General features: G+C 38.1%; 1 pseudogene; it reads left to right on the plus strand.

Annotated features, from left to right (window-relative positions):
• The first annotated feature begins 10862 nt into the window (after positions 1-10862).
• Positions 10863-10948, plus strand: LOC116484340 (U6 spliceosomal RNA; annotated as a pseudogene).
• Positions 10949-19700: the final 8752 nt, after the last annotated feature.

A 19700-nucleotide genomic window follows, 5' to 3' on the forward strand; every position in this document is an offset into this window, starting at 1 on the left:
CTCAGGCTCACCCCGGAACTACTGAATCAAAAACTCTCTGGGTAGAGCCCGGCAGTTTTCAATTTTAACAAGCCTTGCAGTCAATTCTGATCTACCCTCAAGTTGAAAATAACACATTGGAAGCCTGTAATAACAACAATAATAAGTTGTTATATAAATACATTAAGAGAATGGGAGAAGAAAAGTGTCTGTCGGGAGGATGGAGAAGCAGAAATCTTAATCTCATTTATCATAAGTAGAAGTCAACAGATTAGTAACTAGGATTGCTATACCAATAAAGAGCACCATTCATGCATCCATTGGACAAATGTATTGAGTACTTATCGTATTCTAGGCATGGTTCTCTATTCTAATACAACAACGAGCAAGAAAAAAAGTTGCTGTTCTCCTGAAGCTTACCTTCTAAGTGGGGAAACAATAAACACACAAATAACAAAAGGAAAAACACATGAGGCACTGATGATAGAGTGACACAGCATCTGTCTTACATTGAGTACTTAGGAAATACTCTGATGAGTGACATCAGAACAGGCAAAAGATACAGAAGCAGCCCCAGCCCAATCATTTGGATCTTTACAGACTTTGGGAAAGGTTTGGGGATTTACTGAGTGAAACAGGGAGGCAGTCCAGGATTTTGAGAAGATACATAACTTGATCAGACTTACGTTAAGGCTCTGTGGAGGTAGAAAGTTGTATTTTCCAAGTAGGGCCATAAAAATGTTTCTCATCCCACATATTTTTCTACGATGTGTCCCTGACATGTCTCTCATTGGAAAGTAAAATCTGTGTCCTCACACTCAAATCTGGGGAAGTTTGTGACTTTCAGTGATTGTCAAGGCTAGGTCAGAAAAGGCAATGCAACTTACTTTCTTTTTCTTTCTTTCTTTCTTTCTTTCTTTCTTTCTTTCTTTCTTTCTTTCTCCTCCTTCCCTCCCTTCCTCCCTCCCTTCCTTCTTTCCATTTATCCCCTTCTTCTCTTCCTCTTTCCTTCCTTCTCTTCTTCCTTCTGTTTCTCTCCTCTTTCTTTGCTTCCTTCCTTCTTTCCATCCTTACCTCCTTTCCTTTCTTTCCTCTCTCCTTCCTTTCTTCCTTCCTTTCTTCTTTCTCTCCCTTCCTCCCTTCTTCTCTTTCTCTTTCATCTCTCTTTTCTTCCTTCCTTTCATCTTTCCCTACTTCTTTGTCTTTCTTTCTGTTTCCTCCCTCCTTCCTTTCTTCCTCCCTTCCTTCTTTCCTTTCCTTCCTTTCATCCTTCCCCCTTTCTTTTCTCTCTCTCTTCCCTCCCTCCCTCTCTCTCTCCCTCTCTCTCTCTCTCTCTTTCTTTCTTTAAAAATCTGTTCAGAGCATTCATATTTAGACCCCTGAGCCTTCAAATAAGAGAGCTAAGGCCATAGAAAGGCCTCCTGTGGTCACCCCAGGGAGTTGTTCTAACACTCACATGCTCCCAGCCCAGGTGCCAGCCAGGTGAGTGAGGAAGACACATTCAAGTGATCCCAGCCCCAGCTTTCAGGTCCCAGCATTTGACTCTTCCCAGCTGAGGCTTTAGATACTGTGGCACCTCAAAGAGAAAAGACAGATCATCCCTGTTGTGCCCTGTTCAATTCGCTGACCCACAAAATCTTCAGCATAATACAATAATTATTTTACACCACTGAGTATGGGTTGTTTGCTATGCAGCAATTGTAGCTGAAACAGTGACAGATAGATTTCAGGACCTTGCTACATACAGAGCCAGCACTACCAGAAGCATCAGTATCACCTGGCGTCTGGTTAATACTGCAAAATCTCAAGCCTATTCCAGGCCTACTACATCAGAATGTGCATTTGAACCACAACTCCAGGTGATTTGAAAGCATGTCAAAGTATGTTTCCCAATCTCTTTTAATCTTTGAGCTAAAATATACTTACAGGAAAATGTACACATCTTAAGTGACTATTTACCTATGCATACATCTGCACAACTACTACTCAGATGAATATAGAGAACATTTATTTCCATCACACCCAGAAAATTTCCACATGCTCCTTCTGAATCAAAAACCCTCTCTCAAACCGTCCCAGAAATAACAAGTTTTCTGACTTCCATCACCATATATAAAATATCTTGCCCTTGAATGTCATAAAAAGGAAATTATTCAGTATGAATTTTGTTTGTTTCTGGCTTCTTTTGCTCAGTACACTGTTTTTTGAAATTCATTCTTGTTGTGTTTATCAGTAGCCTATTCTTCTTAAAAATTGCTGTGTAGTGTTTCATATAAATATACTACTTCTTAAATTATATTCTCCTATTGATGGACATTTGGCATTTTCTAGTTTGTAGTTATAATAACTCAAGTGTGTGTGTGTGTTTGTGTGTGTATGTATGTATGTGAACACAAGTACAGTATTCATTTCTCTTAGAGAAGAAATATCTATGAGTGGAACAGTTGGGTCATGGGTAGGTGTGTGTTTAACTTTATTAGAAATTGCCAAAGTGTCCTCCAATGTGGTTGGGCCATTTTACTTTCCCACGAGCTAGAATGAGAGATCTAGTCACTCTACTTCTTTGACAATAGTCGGTATTGTCAGTCGCTTAAATTTAGCCATTCTGGTGGGTGTGTAGTAGAACCTCTTTGTGGTTTTCATTTGAATTTCCTTAATGACTAATGATGTAGAACACTTCTTCATATGCTTATTGACTATGAGATATCTTCTTTGAGAAATCCCTTCCCAGTCTTTTTTCTATATTTTAATTGAGCTGTATTGAGTGGAGAGGTTCATTACTATTCTAGATATGAGTCCTTTGTCAAACCTTGTGGCTGCAGGCAGTCCCTAAGATGATTTGTAACAATCTTCACCTCCTTGTAGTCATGCCCTTGGGCAATCTATCCCCTTCCCTTGAGTGCCAGTGAGACCTATGACTTGTTTCTAATCAATGGTGGGAAAAAGGGATGAGATGTCACTACCACCATGTTTAGATGACATAAAGTTGTAACTTACATCTTGCTAGTAGGCTCTATTTTCTTGTTGGCCTGCATACTTCATGAAGCAAGCTGCTGTGCTGGAGAGGTCAACATGCAAGGAATTAAGGGTGACTGAAGCTCATAACCCAGCATGCCTAGAGAAACTCGATTCTGCCAAATACCATGTAAGCTTAAAAGCAGGTCCCTTCCATGTCAGCTTTCAGAGAGCATTCCAGCCCTGGCTGAAATATTGACTCCAGCATTGTAAGAGATCCTAAAGCAGAAAATCCAGCTAAACTATGTTCAAACTCCTGCCACACAGAAATTATGAGATAATAAATGTATTGTTTTCAGTTGCATAATTTGTCATTTTTTATACAATAGAAAATACATATGCAAATATTTTTCCTGAGTTATAAATTATCATGCTGATGGGTGTGCAGTGGTAGCTCAGTGTGGTTTTAATTTGCATTTTCTTAATCATGCTTTTGTTATGTTTTGGGCTGTCGGATATCTTAAGTGTGAAGCACTTGTTCAACCTTTTGCCTATACATATATATATATATATATATATATTTTTGTTGTTGTTGTTGTTGTTGTTGTTGTTGTTTTGAGACAGGGTCTCACTCTGTCGCCCAGGCTGGAGTGCAGTGGCACAATCTCGGCTCACAGCAACCTCTGCCTCCCAGATTCAAGCGATTCTCCTGCCTCAGCCTCCCGAGTAGCTGGGACTACAGGCACATGCCACCATGCCAGACTAATTTTTGTATTTTTAGTAGAGATGGGTTTCTCCATGTTGGCCATGCTGGTCTCCAACTCCTGACTTCAAGTGATCTACCCGCCTCGGCCTCCCAAAGTGCTGGGATTACAGGCATAAGCCACCACGCCCAGTCTACATTTTTAATTGGGTTGTTTATCTTTTATTATTATTGAGTAATGGGGCTTTTAAAATCTATAAATTCTGGCTATTTCTTCTTTGAATTCTTATAATAAAAATATTTCCTCATGCTTGCTTCAGCAGCACATATACTAAAATTGAAATGATACAGAGAAGAAGATGGTGGATAGGAGGCAGAACAAGCTTGCAGCTCCTGCTGAGACAGACAGAGCAATGTGTGGAGACTCACACCGTGAACTTTTGCTCCAAGAACTGCCAGAGGAAAAATGAGGAAAGCCAAGAGAATCCACAGACCCTTTGAAGAACTGGATCATCACTGCAGGCTCCCTGAGATACTGAAAAACTGAGTCTGCCTGCTTTCACAAAGGGGAGGCTCATGGTCTGGGGAAGTTCTCAGCCCTGGTCACTGGCTGCCTGGAAATAGACTCTGTGCTGTTGCAGGGGCATGGTGGGAGTAAGACCAGCCTTTAGGACCGAGGGCTGCATAGGAGTAGGGTGAGGCCTGTGATTGCTAGCTTTTCCCCACTTCCCTGGAAACCTGTATGACTCAGCAGAGGCACCCATAATCCCCCTGGGAATATAACTCCATTGGACTGAGAACCCATCCCCCACAGCAGCCACAGCAAGCTCTGCCCAAGGAGAGGCTGAGCTCAGACATGCTTATGTCTGCCCCTACCTGGTGGTCTTTCTCTTCCACCTTTATCTGCCTCCCCCCACCTCCACCCCATAGCTGAAGACAAAAGAGTTCTATGGCCCTGCCCACCACCTGAGAAACCTGAATACTTAACCAGGTGGCTTTAGGGCAAGTTTACATCCTACCTATAGGACCATGGCTGATGCATTCTTGAAAGCGCCACCTCCTGGCTAGAGACCAACCAACACAAAACCAGCACACTGAACAGAAACACAACCAAGGACCCTCACACAGTCCACTTCACTCCCCTCCTACCTCCACCAGAGGAGGTGCTGGTATCCATGGCTGAAAGACCTGAAGATGGATCACATAACAAGACTCTTTGCAGACACTCCCCAGTACCAGCACGGAGTCTGGTAGCTCCAGTGGGTGGTGAGACCCAGAAGAGCAAAAACAATTACTACAGTTTGGCTCTCAAGAAGCCCCATTCCTGGGGGAAGGGGGAGAATACCACATCAAAGGAGCACCCCATAGGACAAAAGAATCTGAACAGCAGCCCTTGAATCCCAGATCTTCCCTCTAACATAGTCTACCCAAATGAGAAGGAACCAGAAAAATAATCCTGGTAATATGACAAAACAAGTTTCTTCAACACTCCCAAAAGATCATACCAGCTCACCAGCAATGGATCCAAACCAAGAAGAAATCTCTGGATTGCCAGAAAAAGAATTCAGAAAGTCGATTAGTAAGCTAATCAAGGAGGCACTGGAGAAAGAAATCAAAAACATGATACAGAATGTGAAAGGAAAATGCTTCAGTGAAATAGGTAGTATAAATAAAAAACAACCACAATGTCTGGAAATCAAGGACATACTTAGGGAAATGCAAAATGCACTGGAAAGTCTCAGCAATAGAATCGAACAAGCAGAAGAAAGAACCTCAGTGCTCAAAGGCAAGGCTTTCCAATTAACCCAATTTGCCAAAGACAGAGAAAAAAGAATTTTAAAAAATGAACAAAACCTTCAAGAAGTTTGGGACTATGTTAAACATCCAAGTCTAAGAGTAATTGGTGTTTCTGAAGAAGCGGAGAAATCTAAAAGTCTGGAAAACATGTTTGAGGGAATAATTGAGAAAAACTTCCCCAGCCTTACTGGAGAGCTAGACATCCAAATACAAGAAGCTCAAAGAACACCTGCGAAATTAATTGCAAAAAGATCATTACCTAGGCATATAGTCATCAGATTATCTAAAGTCAAGATGAAGGAAAAAATCTTAATAGCTGTGAGGCAAAAGCATAAGGTAACCTATCAAGGAAAATCTATCATATTAACAGTAGATTTCTCAGCAGAAACCCTACAAGCTAGAAGAGATTGGGGTCCTATTTTTAGCCTCTTTAAGCAAAACAATGATCAGCCAAGAATTTTGTATCCAGCAACACTAAGCTTCATAAATGAAGGATAGTCTTTTCCAGACAAATAAATGCTGAAATAATTTGCTGCTACCAATCAGCACTACAAGAACTGATAAAAGGAGCTCTAAATCTTGAAACAAATCCTCAACATACACTAAAATAGAACCTTAAAGCATAAATCTCACAGGACCTATATAACAATAACACAGTAAAAAAAATAGAACCTTAAAGCATAAATCTCACGGGACCTATATAACAATAACACAATTTTTAAAAAGGGTATTCAGGCAACAAATAACACAATGAATAGAATAGTACTCTTTGCACCTCAATACTAACATTGAATGTAAATGGCCTAAATGTTCCACTTGGAAGATACAGAATGGCAGCAAACATATTTGGAAAACATATTTGAGGGAATAATTGGGGAAAACTTCCCCGGTCTTGCTAGAAATCTAGACATCCAAACATAAGAAGTTTAAAGAGCATCTGAGAAATTCATTGGTTGGATAAGAATTCACCAAGTTTCTGCTATCTTCAGGACACTCACCTAACACATAAGGACTCACATAAACTTAAGGTAAAGGGGTGGAAAAACATATTCCATGTGAACAGACACCAAAAGTGAACAAGAGTAGCTATTCTTATATCAGACAAAACAAACTGTAAAGCAACAGCAATTTAAAAAGACAAAGAGGGACATTGTTTAATGATAAAAAGACTAGTCCAACAGGAAAATATCACAATTCTAAATGTGTATTCACCTAACACTGGAGCTCCCAAATTTATAAAAAATTACTACAAAACCTAGGAAATGAGATAGATGGCAATGAAATATTAGTGGGGGAATTTAGTACTCCAGTGATAGCACTGGGCAGGTCATCAAAACAGAAAGTCCACAAAGAAACAATGGAGTTCAACTGTCCCCTACAACCAATGGACGTAACAGACATTTACAGAACATTCTACCCAACAACTGCGGAATGTACATTCTATTACAACAGCAGATGGAAAAGTCTCCAAAATAGACCGTATGATATACCACAAAACAAGTTGCAGTAAATTTAAGAAAATCAAAATTATATCAAGTACTCTCTCAGGCTACAGTGGAACAAAATTAGAAATCAACTCCAAAAGGAACTCTCAAAACCATGCAAATACATGGAAATTAATAACCTGCTCCTGAATGATCATTGGGTCAACAATGAAGGCAAGACAGAAATTTAAAAATTCTGTGAACTGAACAATAATAGTGACACAATCTATCAAAACCTCTGGGATACAGCAAAAGCCGTGCTAAGATGAAAGTTCATAGCATTAAATGCCTACATCAAAAAGTCTGAAAGAGCACAAATACACAATCTAAGGTCACACCTCATGGAACTGAAGAAACAAGAACAATCCAAACCCAAACTCAGCAGAAGAAAAGAAATAACAAAGATCAGACCAGAACTAAATGAAATTGAAACAAGCAAACAAAAAAACACAAAAGATAAATGAAACAAAAAGCTGGTTCTTTGAAAAGATGAATAAAATTGATAGATCATTAGCGAGATTAACCAAGAGAAAAGATCCAAATAAGTTCACTCAAACGAAATGGGAGATATTATAACCAATACCACAGAAATACAAAAGATTATTCAAGGCTACTATGAACACCTTTACGTGCATAAACTAGAAAACCTAGAGGAGACGGATAAATTCTTGGAAATATACAACCCTCCTAGATTAAACCAGGAAGATATAGAATCTCTGAACAGACCAATAACAAGCAGTGAGATTGAAATGGTAATTTAAAAATTGCCAACAAGACCAGGCATGGTGGCTGACACCTGTAATCCTATCATTTTGGGAGGCTGAGGCAGGTGGATCACCTGAGGTCAGGAGTTCGAGACCAGCCCAGCCAACATGGTGAAACCTTGTCTCTACTAAAAATACAAAAAAAATTAGCTGGGCGTGGTGGTGGACACCTGTAATCCCAGCTCCCCAGAGGCTGAGGCAGAAGAAGCACTTGAACCCGGGAGGCGGAGGTTGCAGTGAGCCGAGATGACATCATTGCACTCCAGCCTATGCAACAAAAGCAAAATTCTGTCTCAAAAAAAAAAAAAAAAAAATTGCCAACGAAAAAAACTCCAGGACTAGATGGATTCACAGCTGAATTATATCATTCAAAGAAGAATTGGTACCAATCCTACTGACACTATTCCAAAAGATGGAGAAAGAGGGAATTCCCCCCTAAATCATTCTATGAAGCCAGTATCAGCCTAATATCACAACCAGGGAAGGACATGACAACAACAACAAAAAAGAAAACAGCAGACCAATATCCTTGATGAACACAGATGCAAAAATCTTCAACAAAATACTAGCAAATCCAATCCAATAGCATATCAAAAAGATAATCCACTATGATCAAGTGGGTTTCATATCAGGGATGCAGGGATAAAGTCAATAAATGTGATAGAGCACATAAACAGAATTAAAAACAAAAAAATCACATGATCGTCTCAACAGATGCAGAAAAAGCATTTGACAAAATCCAACATCCCTTTATGATTAAAACCCTCAGTGAAATCAGCATTTATTAAGGTAATAAAAGCTATCCATGACAAACCCACAGCCAACATTACAGTGAATGGGGAAAAGTTGAAAGCATACCTCCTGAGAACTGGAACAAGACAAGGAAGCCCATTTCACCACTTCTATTCAACATAGTACTGGAAGTCTTAACTAGCGCAATCAGAAAAGAGGAAGAAATAAACGGCATCCAAACTGGTTAAGAGGAAGTCAAACTGTCTCTGATTGCTGATGATGTGATTGAATACCTAGAAAATCCTAAAGACTTATCCATAAAGCTCCTAGATCTGGCAAATGAATTCAGCAAAGTTTCCAGATACAAAATTAATGCACACAAATCAGTAGCTCTGCTATACACCAACAGCGACCAAGCTGAGAATCAAATTAAGAACGCAACCACTTTCACAATGTCTGCAAATAAAATAAAATACTTGGGAATATACCTAACCAAGGACATGAAAGACCTCTATAAGGAAAACTACAAAACATGCCTGAAAGAAAGATGACACAAACAAATGGAAACACATCCCATGCTCATGGATGGGTAGAATCAATATCGTAAAAATGACCATACTGCCAAAAAGCAATCTACAAACTCAATGCAATTCCCGTCAAAATACTACCATCATTCTTCACGGAACTAGAAAAAACAATCCTAATATTCATATGGAACTAAAAAGAGCCCATATAGCTAAGACTAAGGAAAAAGAACAAATCTGGAGGCATCACATTACCCAACTTCATACTATACTATAAGACCATAGTCACCAAAAAGAGTATGGTATAAAAATAGGCACATAGACCAATGAAACAGAAGAGAAAACCCAGAGATAAAGCCAAATACTTACACACAACTAATCTTTGACAAAGCAAATGAAAACGAAGCAGGGAATGGACACCCAATTCAACAACTAATGCTGGGATAATTGGTGAGCCACATGAAGAAGAATTAAACTGGATTCTTATCTCTCACCTTATTAAAAAATCAACTCAAGATGGATCAAAGACTTAAGTCTAAGACCTGAAACCACAAGGATTCTAGAAGATGACATCAGAAAAACTGTTCTAGACATTGGCTTAGGCAAAGACTTCATGAACAAGAACTCAAAAGCAAATGCAACAAAAGATAAATAGATAGGACTTAATTTAAAAAGCTTCTGCACAACAAAAGAAATAATCAGCAGAGTTAACAGACAACCTACAGAGAGGGAGAAAATGTTCACAATCTATACATCAGACAAAGGACTAACATCCAAAAGCTACAAAGAACTCAAACAAATCAGCAACACTAAACAAACAATGCCATCAAAAAATGGGCTAAGGAGGTGAATAGACAATTCCCAAAAGAAGATACACAAATGGCCAGCAGGCATATGGAAAAATGCTCAACATCACTAATGATCAGGGAAATGCTAATCAAAACCACAATGCGATACCACCTCACTTCTGCAATGGCCATAATAAACAAATTAAAAAATAATACATGTTGGCATAGATACCATGAAAAGCGAACACTTTTACACTATTGGTGGGAATATAAACTAGTACAACCACTATGGAAAACAGTGTGGAGAGTCCTTAAAGATCTAAAAGTAGATCTACCATTTGATCCAGAAATCCCACTACTATCTACCCAGAGGAAAAGAAGTCATTATACGAAAAGGATACTTGCACACACATGTTTATAGCAGCACGATTTACAATTGCAAAAATATGGAACCAGCCCAAATGCCCATCAAACAATGAGATAAAGAAAATGTGGTATATTATGTTCTCACTCATAAGTGGGAGTTTAACAATGAGAACACATGAACACAGGGTGGGGAATATCACACACCAGGGCCTTTTGGCGGGTGGGGGACTGGGGGAGGGATAGCATTAGGAGAAATACCTAACATAAATGACGAGTTGATGGGTGCAGCATATCAACATGGCACATGTATATACTTATGTAACAAACCTGCACATTGTGCACATGTACCCTAGATCTTGAAGTATAATAATAAAAAAAGAAAATGTGATATATATATATATATATATATATATATATGCCATAAAATACTACTCAGCCATAAAAAGGAAAGAAATAATGGCATTTGCAGCAACCTGGATGGAATTGGAGACTGTTATTCTAAGTGAAGTAACTCAGGAATGGAAAATCAAACCCGATGTTCTCACTCACATGTGGGAGCTAGGCTATGAGGATGCAAAGGCATAAGAATGATACATTGGACTTTGGGGACTCGGGGGGAAAGGGTGGGGTTAAAAGACTACAAATTGGGTACACTATATACTCCTCTGGTGATGGGTGCACCAAAATTTCAGAAATCACCAATAAGAAACTTATTTATGTAATCAAATACTACCTGTTCCCTAAAAACCTAATGAAATATTAAAAAAAAAAAAAAAGAAAAGAAACAATACAGAGAAGACTAGTATGGCCCCTTTGAAAGGATGACATCCATATTCGTGAAGTGTTCCATTAAAATAAATAAATAAATAAAAATATATATTTCCTCCCAGTCTATGGCTGGCATTTTTACTTTCTTAAAGGTGCCTTTTGATAAAGCTGCAAAATGAAGTCTGAGAAGCTCTTGATAATCAAGAGTGAGATTAGAGAGCAGAGCTGGGAGGACATTGCAATATTTTAAGTGAAAGACATGATGATGGCTTGGAGGTAGTGAAAGCATTGTAAGGAATTGATCACATTTTGATTATATTTTTGAAGACAGAGCGTCCAGGATTTGGCTTTAGAGAGAAAAAGCAAAAAGTCAAGAATGACTCCTACATTTTTTGGCTTTCACAATTAAAAATCTAAAGCTTCTCCTTTTGGAAACGGCTAGCAATTCCCCTTTAAAATGAGGCACTTGCCAGAGTCTCCACTATTCCCTATTACTCCTGGAAAATAAGGTAAAATGTCAGTTGCCATTTCTCATCATGTTTACACCACTTTTTTTCCCCCTTTACCTAATAAGCTTCTCTCATTTACAATGCCAGCCTGACTCCTAGAGACCTTTGATTTTATAACACTAGCTATAAAGTGCCCTAGATTTGGAGTTAAGAGGCAAAGTCTTCAGCCTCAGCTGTGTGTGATATTGGGCAAATCACATTAATTTCTAACACTCAGTTTTCCTGTCAATTAGGTGCCTCTCTTGCAGGGTATGAAAAGAATCAAATTGAATAAATTGATATAAAATAATAAATATTTAGCCTGCCTTTCCTATATTGGAAAAATACCTATGATTTTACTGTTTGTTCTCATGGAGTCAAATACCCTGCTACCTCTTTTCTGTAATACATTCCTACTTGATCTGTCTTTCTCCAGTCCCTCCTTCCAATGTAGTCACCACCAGATATTCTATCTAATAAATCTTTTTTGGTTTCACTTGTCCCAGCACACTTTGCTGCCACCTTTGATATGACTTTGACCTGGCTTTGATTTGGTTCTGTTCCTCCATGGGGCAGCCCTTAGCCTGTATTTCTGTGCCACGAATTAGGCATCTCCTTTACAAATGTCACTTCTTTACTAACTACCCCTGCCACTGACAATGACCTTTATCCTCTGATCTCCAGCAGCACTTACTGGTTTTGTGGCACTTTTTAATTGTTTCCTATTCTTCCAAAGTGCTAATTCATTATGGGCAGAAGCCATCATGTATCTCTTTTAAACCTTCTCTCTCCTAAAGGTGCCAAAATGCTAAACATAGAGTAGCGGCTCAATATACACTAAACTGAATTCTGAAACCAATGTGCTACCTGCTTTTTCCTATGCCACAGAACTGAGTCTTAAACGCAAACTACAGCATTGGACACAGGCACATCCAAGTTGAAATACTGTCTCTGCCTCTCAGTTTTCTGTGAGACCATGGGCAAAATGGCTCTCTGAGCTCCATTTTCTTGTAGGGATGAAACAGCCTGTTGAAGATGGTTGTTTGGGGTATTAAATTGAATAGATAAAGTGCCTAGTATTGTTCCTGGCTCAGGTAAGTACTTAATAAATATCAGGTCCTTTTCCTAAATGGCTTTATTAAAGTACAATTTATTTTTATTAAATGTAGACTATTATGCAACCATCACAACAGTACAATTTTAGGACATTTTCATTGTTCCCTCATCCACACAAAAAAGATTCCTCATAAACCTTTCTGGTCAATTTTTGCTCCTACCCCCAGCTTCAGGCAAACACTAATCTATTTTGTGTCTCTACAGATCTGCCTATTCCAGATATTTTGTATAAATAAACTTGGGTCATATGTGGCCTTTTCCATCTGCCTTTTTATTATTTTCATTCAGCATAATGTGTTTGAGGTCGATCCATGTCGTAGCAGGTATTGTTAAGATGAGGAAAACACTTTCATTTATGTTTCTTTAAAAAAGGAAGAATATTCATCTCCAAAGGTTTAGGAGAATGTAGGCAATGTTGTTGGATCTACTTGGATGCATATCAAAGTTGATATGTGGTCAGATGTCATCTGTACAAAACACCTTTTGTTTTTTCTAGGAAGTGTCCTATGCATTTCAAATACATCTTGGCACACATGTGTGTGATGGATTATTTCAAAATATTGTATTGTCCAATCACTGTGAATGGACCACACACTAAATATCATGAGAACAAAAGGACTGAGGAAACCAGTTCCGGTAGATTAAGATCCACTTAGATGGCACTCCCCTGAGCAACCTTCATTTGAACTTGACTAGAATATAATTATAAGGTTTTGTTCAATTTTGGCCTCAGTTGTGCACATCTCACTAACAGTAGAAACAGCAACAAATATTTTTTTCAGTCTATATTTTCTCTCATACACACATAATTTATGACATAAGTCAAAGAAAATACACGTTCATTTTAATTATTGAACTTTACTAAGTATACTGTTTTCGACAAGGAGGATCTCTTTAAAGACAAACTTTATATGACATTGGAATGAAGCATCTGAGAGGCTCATTCAAGCCTCAAACTGGAGGCAGAAAAAAAAAATCAGAGTTTTGCTATTGAATACCATTTAATTTTGTAGAGAAAGAATTTCCTACATGGCACTGTGAAAGAGTTGACATGCTTCTGAAAGATTCAAGAATTTTCAGTGAAGGAGAAATGTATTGAATACGAAAATTGTCCCTAAAATATTTACTATTTTCTCAGAAATATGTGGCAGCATAATGTTATCATTTTTAAACTGCTACCAGTGGCAATGTGGATATCACTGTCATCTTTGAGATGTTTTGCAAATATTTCTTTCCCTGGCCAAGCCACAAATTCAATTTGTGCCCAGTTAAATCCTCATAAAATAGCATCTTTGACAAATGATTGTTTTTTTCCTTCCCAACCCAGAGAAATGCCAGACTGAGCTATTTTCACTTTTGGTGGGAAATGTTCCATTTAGACTGACGCAAAATTACACGGCAAATATCCTGAGGTTCTTTTCTTGTCATATGGCTGACTTTAGAGTTGTGAAAATGACCTGATAATTGTAATAAAATATAGCTAATAATAGTATGTTAACACCTTTCACTTTATGCCAAGCGTGTTACATCAATTGTCTCATTTATTTGTGTACAGAAAATATTTTGCATATAGGGAATAGCCAATTGTTATTGGTATACAATGCTGAGCTAAGTAGAGGAACTGAGATTAAGGAAGGCTAAATAGTTTACCTATGATCAGTAAATGGCAGCCTCATTCTTCACCATCTTTGGTCATTTTATGTTAGTCTCATATAATTAGACTTTGATCCACCTATTTAAAATATTGAAAACATTGATAAGTATATTTTGGGGTTATATACACAAAATTAGTGTCCCTATATCTAAAATTTTCCCTGCAAAACCATCTATATTTTATGAACATAAATGATATAGAAGATTAATTTGAAAGCTGTTGAATGTCCAACATATATTAACGTAGTAAAACTTGACTCGTAAATATACTACTCTGATTAGGTAAATACATACATATATGCATAAAAAGATAGGAAGGAATCCTAGGCTATTAAAATCTTAGGCAGTCCTTAAGTGGTGAAGTTATAAAAGGTAAAATGCCTGTATTACATGTACCAGGGAATTAGAATAACTTTAAAAAGCAGTGTCCCCAACTTTTTACCACGGTAATGGAGATGAATCTTGACTGGGTGGCGAACAGCCATGGTACAGGATAAAGGAAGGGGAGTCAAATAAGGACGGATGGGCAGCAGATGTTCTTGACTCACTAACCAATTTTTTTTAACCATGTCTCTTCTTTTTACCCACAATCCATACTGTATATACCAACTATCTTAGGCTCGTTGTTGATCCCTATATATATCAAAAATAATCCATGAGGCAATTTTTGGCGGCATTTATAGTGGTTACCACCACCTCCATATCCACGCTTTCCTCTTTAATACATTTGGATGAGCTTCTTCATCTCCACTCCACCTCATGTGAGCTACCACTTTTTTACCTCATAACAAGGAGGCTAGAACTCAATGACCCGAGAACATAGTTTGAAAGATGGGCCATTCTTAACCTAGAAATGGGGTCAATGAACTGTTTCCGTTAAGGGACAGATGAACAAATATTTTCGGGTTTGCGAAGCCAAGCAGTCTCTCTCTCATCTACTCAACGACCATTGTAGTGCAAAAGCAGCCATTGACAATGCCTACATTGTCAATGTAGTGCAGTGGTGTTCTAATAAAACTTTATTTATATACACTGGCAGTGGGCCAGATTTGGCCTGTGGGCACATGGTTTGCCAACCCCTGGTTTGGAATGATGTACCCCATAATTCTAGTGCTAGGCCTTTTGTGAAACCTTCTAACCCTCCTTCATAGCCATGCAAAAGCATGGACTGTAAGCATCCCATGAACAAGGGCCTCATTGCAGCCACAGATCCTGGCCTCTCTTGAGTCTTGTTTTGGTATTGCGTCCTTGGATATTTTTGTCCAACAGTACCAGAAGATCAAATATCATCATTATTTTTAGCATTCTCTCTGAATATATTTTTTAAACTGTTTGGGAAAATGTTTCATCTCTAGCTAATAAATGCTGATGTCATGAAAAACAATTAGAGTAATGTTTTCCTCAAAGGGACTAATTGCGGTCATTTTCAGGGGGATATTGTCTTAGTTACATGGAGCAGCCAGGCAGTGTCAGACTTCACACATAGGTTTGTTTGTACAACGACATGTCTGTGGCTACTGGGTTTATGTTTTTAAGAGTTGGGTGTACTCAGCCACACAATTTGGATTTTTAAAAATTAAAGGCTTGCGTTTGGTAGTTTCAGAGGGTTTGTGTCATGGAAAGAGAGAATGAATGATTCAAATAGTAAACATATCCGTCTTTTCAATAGGCTTTTATTTGGCATAGCATTAGAACACAGCCCTCTTGAAAGGAATAATGATGGCTTGAGCTTCCACATGCCTACGTGACCACATGGCAAAAAGATGGACAACAATGTATCCAAGGGATATATTAACAATTTTCAGCAAGAGAATTGTTCAGGGAAGGGCTCTTGGCAGAGATCTGAAGGGAAGCTTTTAGTGTAGCTTCCTTTTCAAATCCTAAATCAAGCCACCATGCTCAGTCTCTCACTTTAATAAGCACTAAATCCACATGCTGGTTTCAAAAGGAAGAAAAAACCTACTTTAACTGCTAAAACTTCCCTGAAACATACTCAGGGGAACAGGGCACATATGGTGTTGTAATTTTTTTTAAAGCAAGACATCTGTAGTATTCGAGAAATGGCTGAAATCTGTTGGATTTCAGAAACTTTTATAAGCTGAACTCCAAAATAGATAAATTATTTTTATTAGACTCAGCAATGGTCAATTTGTGAAGAAAATTCTACCTGGGAAACGACTTTTCAAAAGCAGAACTTCAGTTATGAATATGTTTAGATCTTGATTTCAAACAGTAAGTGCTGAGAAAATTAATTTCCAATGCATGTGTGATTGAGTATAGCCGCAAAGATCCTGAGCATAGATAACGGGAAACAATGGTGAGGCTGTCAATTTTCTTGCTGTGACCTCTCTAGGCAGTATGTCTGAGTGCTTGGCACTGACTATTGGTTCAATAAATATTATTGAACACCTACTATATGACAGGCATTGTGCAAGGCCCTTGGAATGCAACAATACACAAACCAGCCTGCACAGAGCTTAAATCTAAAAGTGGATATTAAAAAGGACAGATAATTAATTGACTACAATCGGGTCTGGGAAACTTACTTAAGACGTTGGCTTTTACCTGGAGATTGAACACTGAATATGTGTTGGCCAAGGCAATGACTAGCCAGGGAGACTTTTAGGCAGCAGGAAGAGCATTTAGGCTTTTAGGAAAAAAACATATGATGTGTCTGAAGGAAGCAAAGCATGTTTGCAGAGCTGGAGCACAGAAAATGAAGGGAGCGGAAGCGAATAATTCTAAGAGTCATGGATAAGTACTAGAGGAGTTTGGATAACGCAACAAGGATGGAAGATATCATCCGCAGAATCCCTAACTCCCTTTGCTGTGGTTTGAATGATGGTGTCCCCTCCAATATTCATGCTGAAACTCAATCCGTAATGTAAATGTCTCAAGAAGTGTGGTCTTTGGGTGGTGATTGGGTCATAAGGGAAGTGCCCTGGTAAATAAGATCAAGGCCTTTATAAGGAAGGCTTCCCACATGGTTAGGCCCTTTTGCTCTTCGTCATTCTCTCCTGTGAAATACAGCAAGAGGGCCCTTACCAGAGACCAAAAGCCAGTTCCTTGATCTCGGACCACCCAGCGTCTAGAACTGTGAGAAATCCATTTTAATTGTTGTAAATTTACCCAGTATGTGACATTTTGTTAGAGCAGCACAAACAAAGACACCCTTTAAGAGTGGATTTCCCCAAAGCACTTTGGAAATATATAGATATCTGTATAGATAGATATTGATCTGTCTATACACACACACACACACACACACACACACACACACGGCTCTCTCTCTTGCACGCTCTCTCTCTCTCTCTCTATATATATATATATGGCACATTCTATCTGAAAATAGAGTATATTTCAGTATATATATAATAATCTCTATATTAGACATATAAATATATATGTATATACACACTGTCTTTACTCAGAGAAAAAGAAACCCTGCAATGGACTCCAAATATGTGAATGCAATGATTAAGCCATTTCTTCTTGAGTGGATCTCTTTGTGCGGCCAGGTCGTGGTGTGCCTCGGTCATGCAATCCGCCTCGCCTCAGCCTCCCGAGTAGCTGGGACTACAGGCACCCATCCTTATGCCTGGCTAATTTTTCTGTATTTTTAGTAGAGACGGGGTTTCACTGTGTTAGCCAGGATGCTCTCGATCTCCTGACCTCGTGATCCGTCCGTCTCGGCCTCCCAAAGTGCTGGGATTACAGGCGTGAGCCACCACGCCCGGCCGATTAAGCCATTTCTTGAGTCACTGAACACAAAATGTACGCTATGGCTTCTGTGTTCTGTAGAAATGAGTAAAATCAATTAGTAAACAGATTATCTCCGAAGAAATGGTATCAGGAAGAACAAGTATGCCACGTGAGGTATAGGTGTCTGGTGCCCTGAGAATCATATAAAAACTTGCAGATATTCCAAATTTTTCATAACGATGAACTCCTTTTTAACAAGAAAGTGACTAAAACTACTTTCCAATGGAAGCAAAATCAATTAAAATTGCTTTGGAACAGAGAAGGAAAAAGTAATCTCACCACTCTAAAATTGATTTTCACTTTTCAGTTTTTGCAAATTGTTGCCCAGTTCAGTATATTTTACAGTGACAATCATGCCTTCTTTTTAATGTTTTTTGACTTAAAGTTACTTTCTATATTTCAAAAGATTCTGCATCATTATCATTTATAATAACTGCAAACATTTCAACTTAAAATAATTGTGGCTTAATTCTGATTATGTGTCAGTGTGGGATGATTGAGAAAGTTGTTTAAAAATGGAAAAAGGTTTTCTGCACTAAGGTTTAATGTATGCCTAAATCACTAATTTAAGTAAAAATAAATGAGCCATTTTAATGAAATTGCTGGAACATTATACAGTCATTTACTCCTAAAATTTAGCAAGCCCCGAATGCATGCTTATATTTCAGTAATCTGAGTATTTGCTCCAACTACTAATTATTTAAATACTACTAATTATTTTTAATAGTCTTCATTTTTTAGAGCAGTTTTAGGTCCACAACAAAACTGAAGGTAAGTATAGAGAGTCTCCACTTGCCCTTTGCCCCCTTGTAGGCATAGCCTACCCTATTGTCAACAACCTCCATCAGAGTGGAACATTTGTAACAATTGATGAGCAGATGTACTAACACACTGATGCATTATTAACACCCAAATTTGACAGTTTACATTATAATTCACTTTGTGTTATACATTTTCTGGATATGGAAAAACGTATAATGATATGTATCCACCCTTATTATACCATTATATTATAAACCAGCATAGTCCTCACTGCCCTAAATATCTTCCATGCTCCACCTGTTTACCTGGCTATGCCTTCTCACCCCTTGCAATGACTGATCTTTTTACTGTCTGTATAGTTTTGCCTTTTCCAGAATGTCATCTAGTTGGAATCATACAGTATGTAGCCTTTCAACTTAGATTCTTTCATTTAATAATATGTACTTAAATTTTTTCCATGTCTTTTCATGACTTGATACTTCATTTATTTTCAGCATTGAATAATATTCCATTGTCTCAACGTACCACAGTTTATTTATCCACCTTCCTACCGAGAGACACCTTAGTTGCTTTTAAGTTTTGGCAATTATGAATAAAGCTGCTATGAACATCAGAGTATAGGTTTTTATTTGGATATAAGTTTCCAACTTATTTGCCTTAATACCAAGGAGTACAGTTGTTGGTTCATAGGACAAGAGTACATTTAATCTTGCAGGAAACTGCCAGACTGTCTTCCAAAGTGGTGGTACCATTTTGCATTCCTTCTAGAAACAAATGAGAGCTTCCATTGCTCCAAATCCTCACTAGCATTTGGTATTGTCAGTACTTCAGAGTTTTATCATTCTAATAGATGTACAGAGCTATTAATTAATTTTTATTTTTTTTAAAAAGAAACACAAAACAAAAGAAGTCCTGCTGTAGCAAGGACTTGAAATAATTTTGCCAAATTCTTTCTTAGCACTTGGTTGTTTTCACCACGAAAGCAAAAGGTATTGATAATATAATGAAACTTTATTTCTTGTCACCTAGGAGGGAAGATAACAGACCATACAGTTCTTT

The sequence above is a fragment of the Hylobates moloch genome, unplaced genomic scaffold (genome assembly GCF_009828535.3).
Source record: "Hylobates moloch isolate HMO894 unplaced genomic scaffold, HMol_V3 SCAFFOLD_15, whole genome shotgun sequence".
NCBI classification, from domain to species: Eukaryota; Metazoa; Chordata; class Mammalia; order Primates; family Hylobatidae; genus Hylobates; species Hylobates moloch.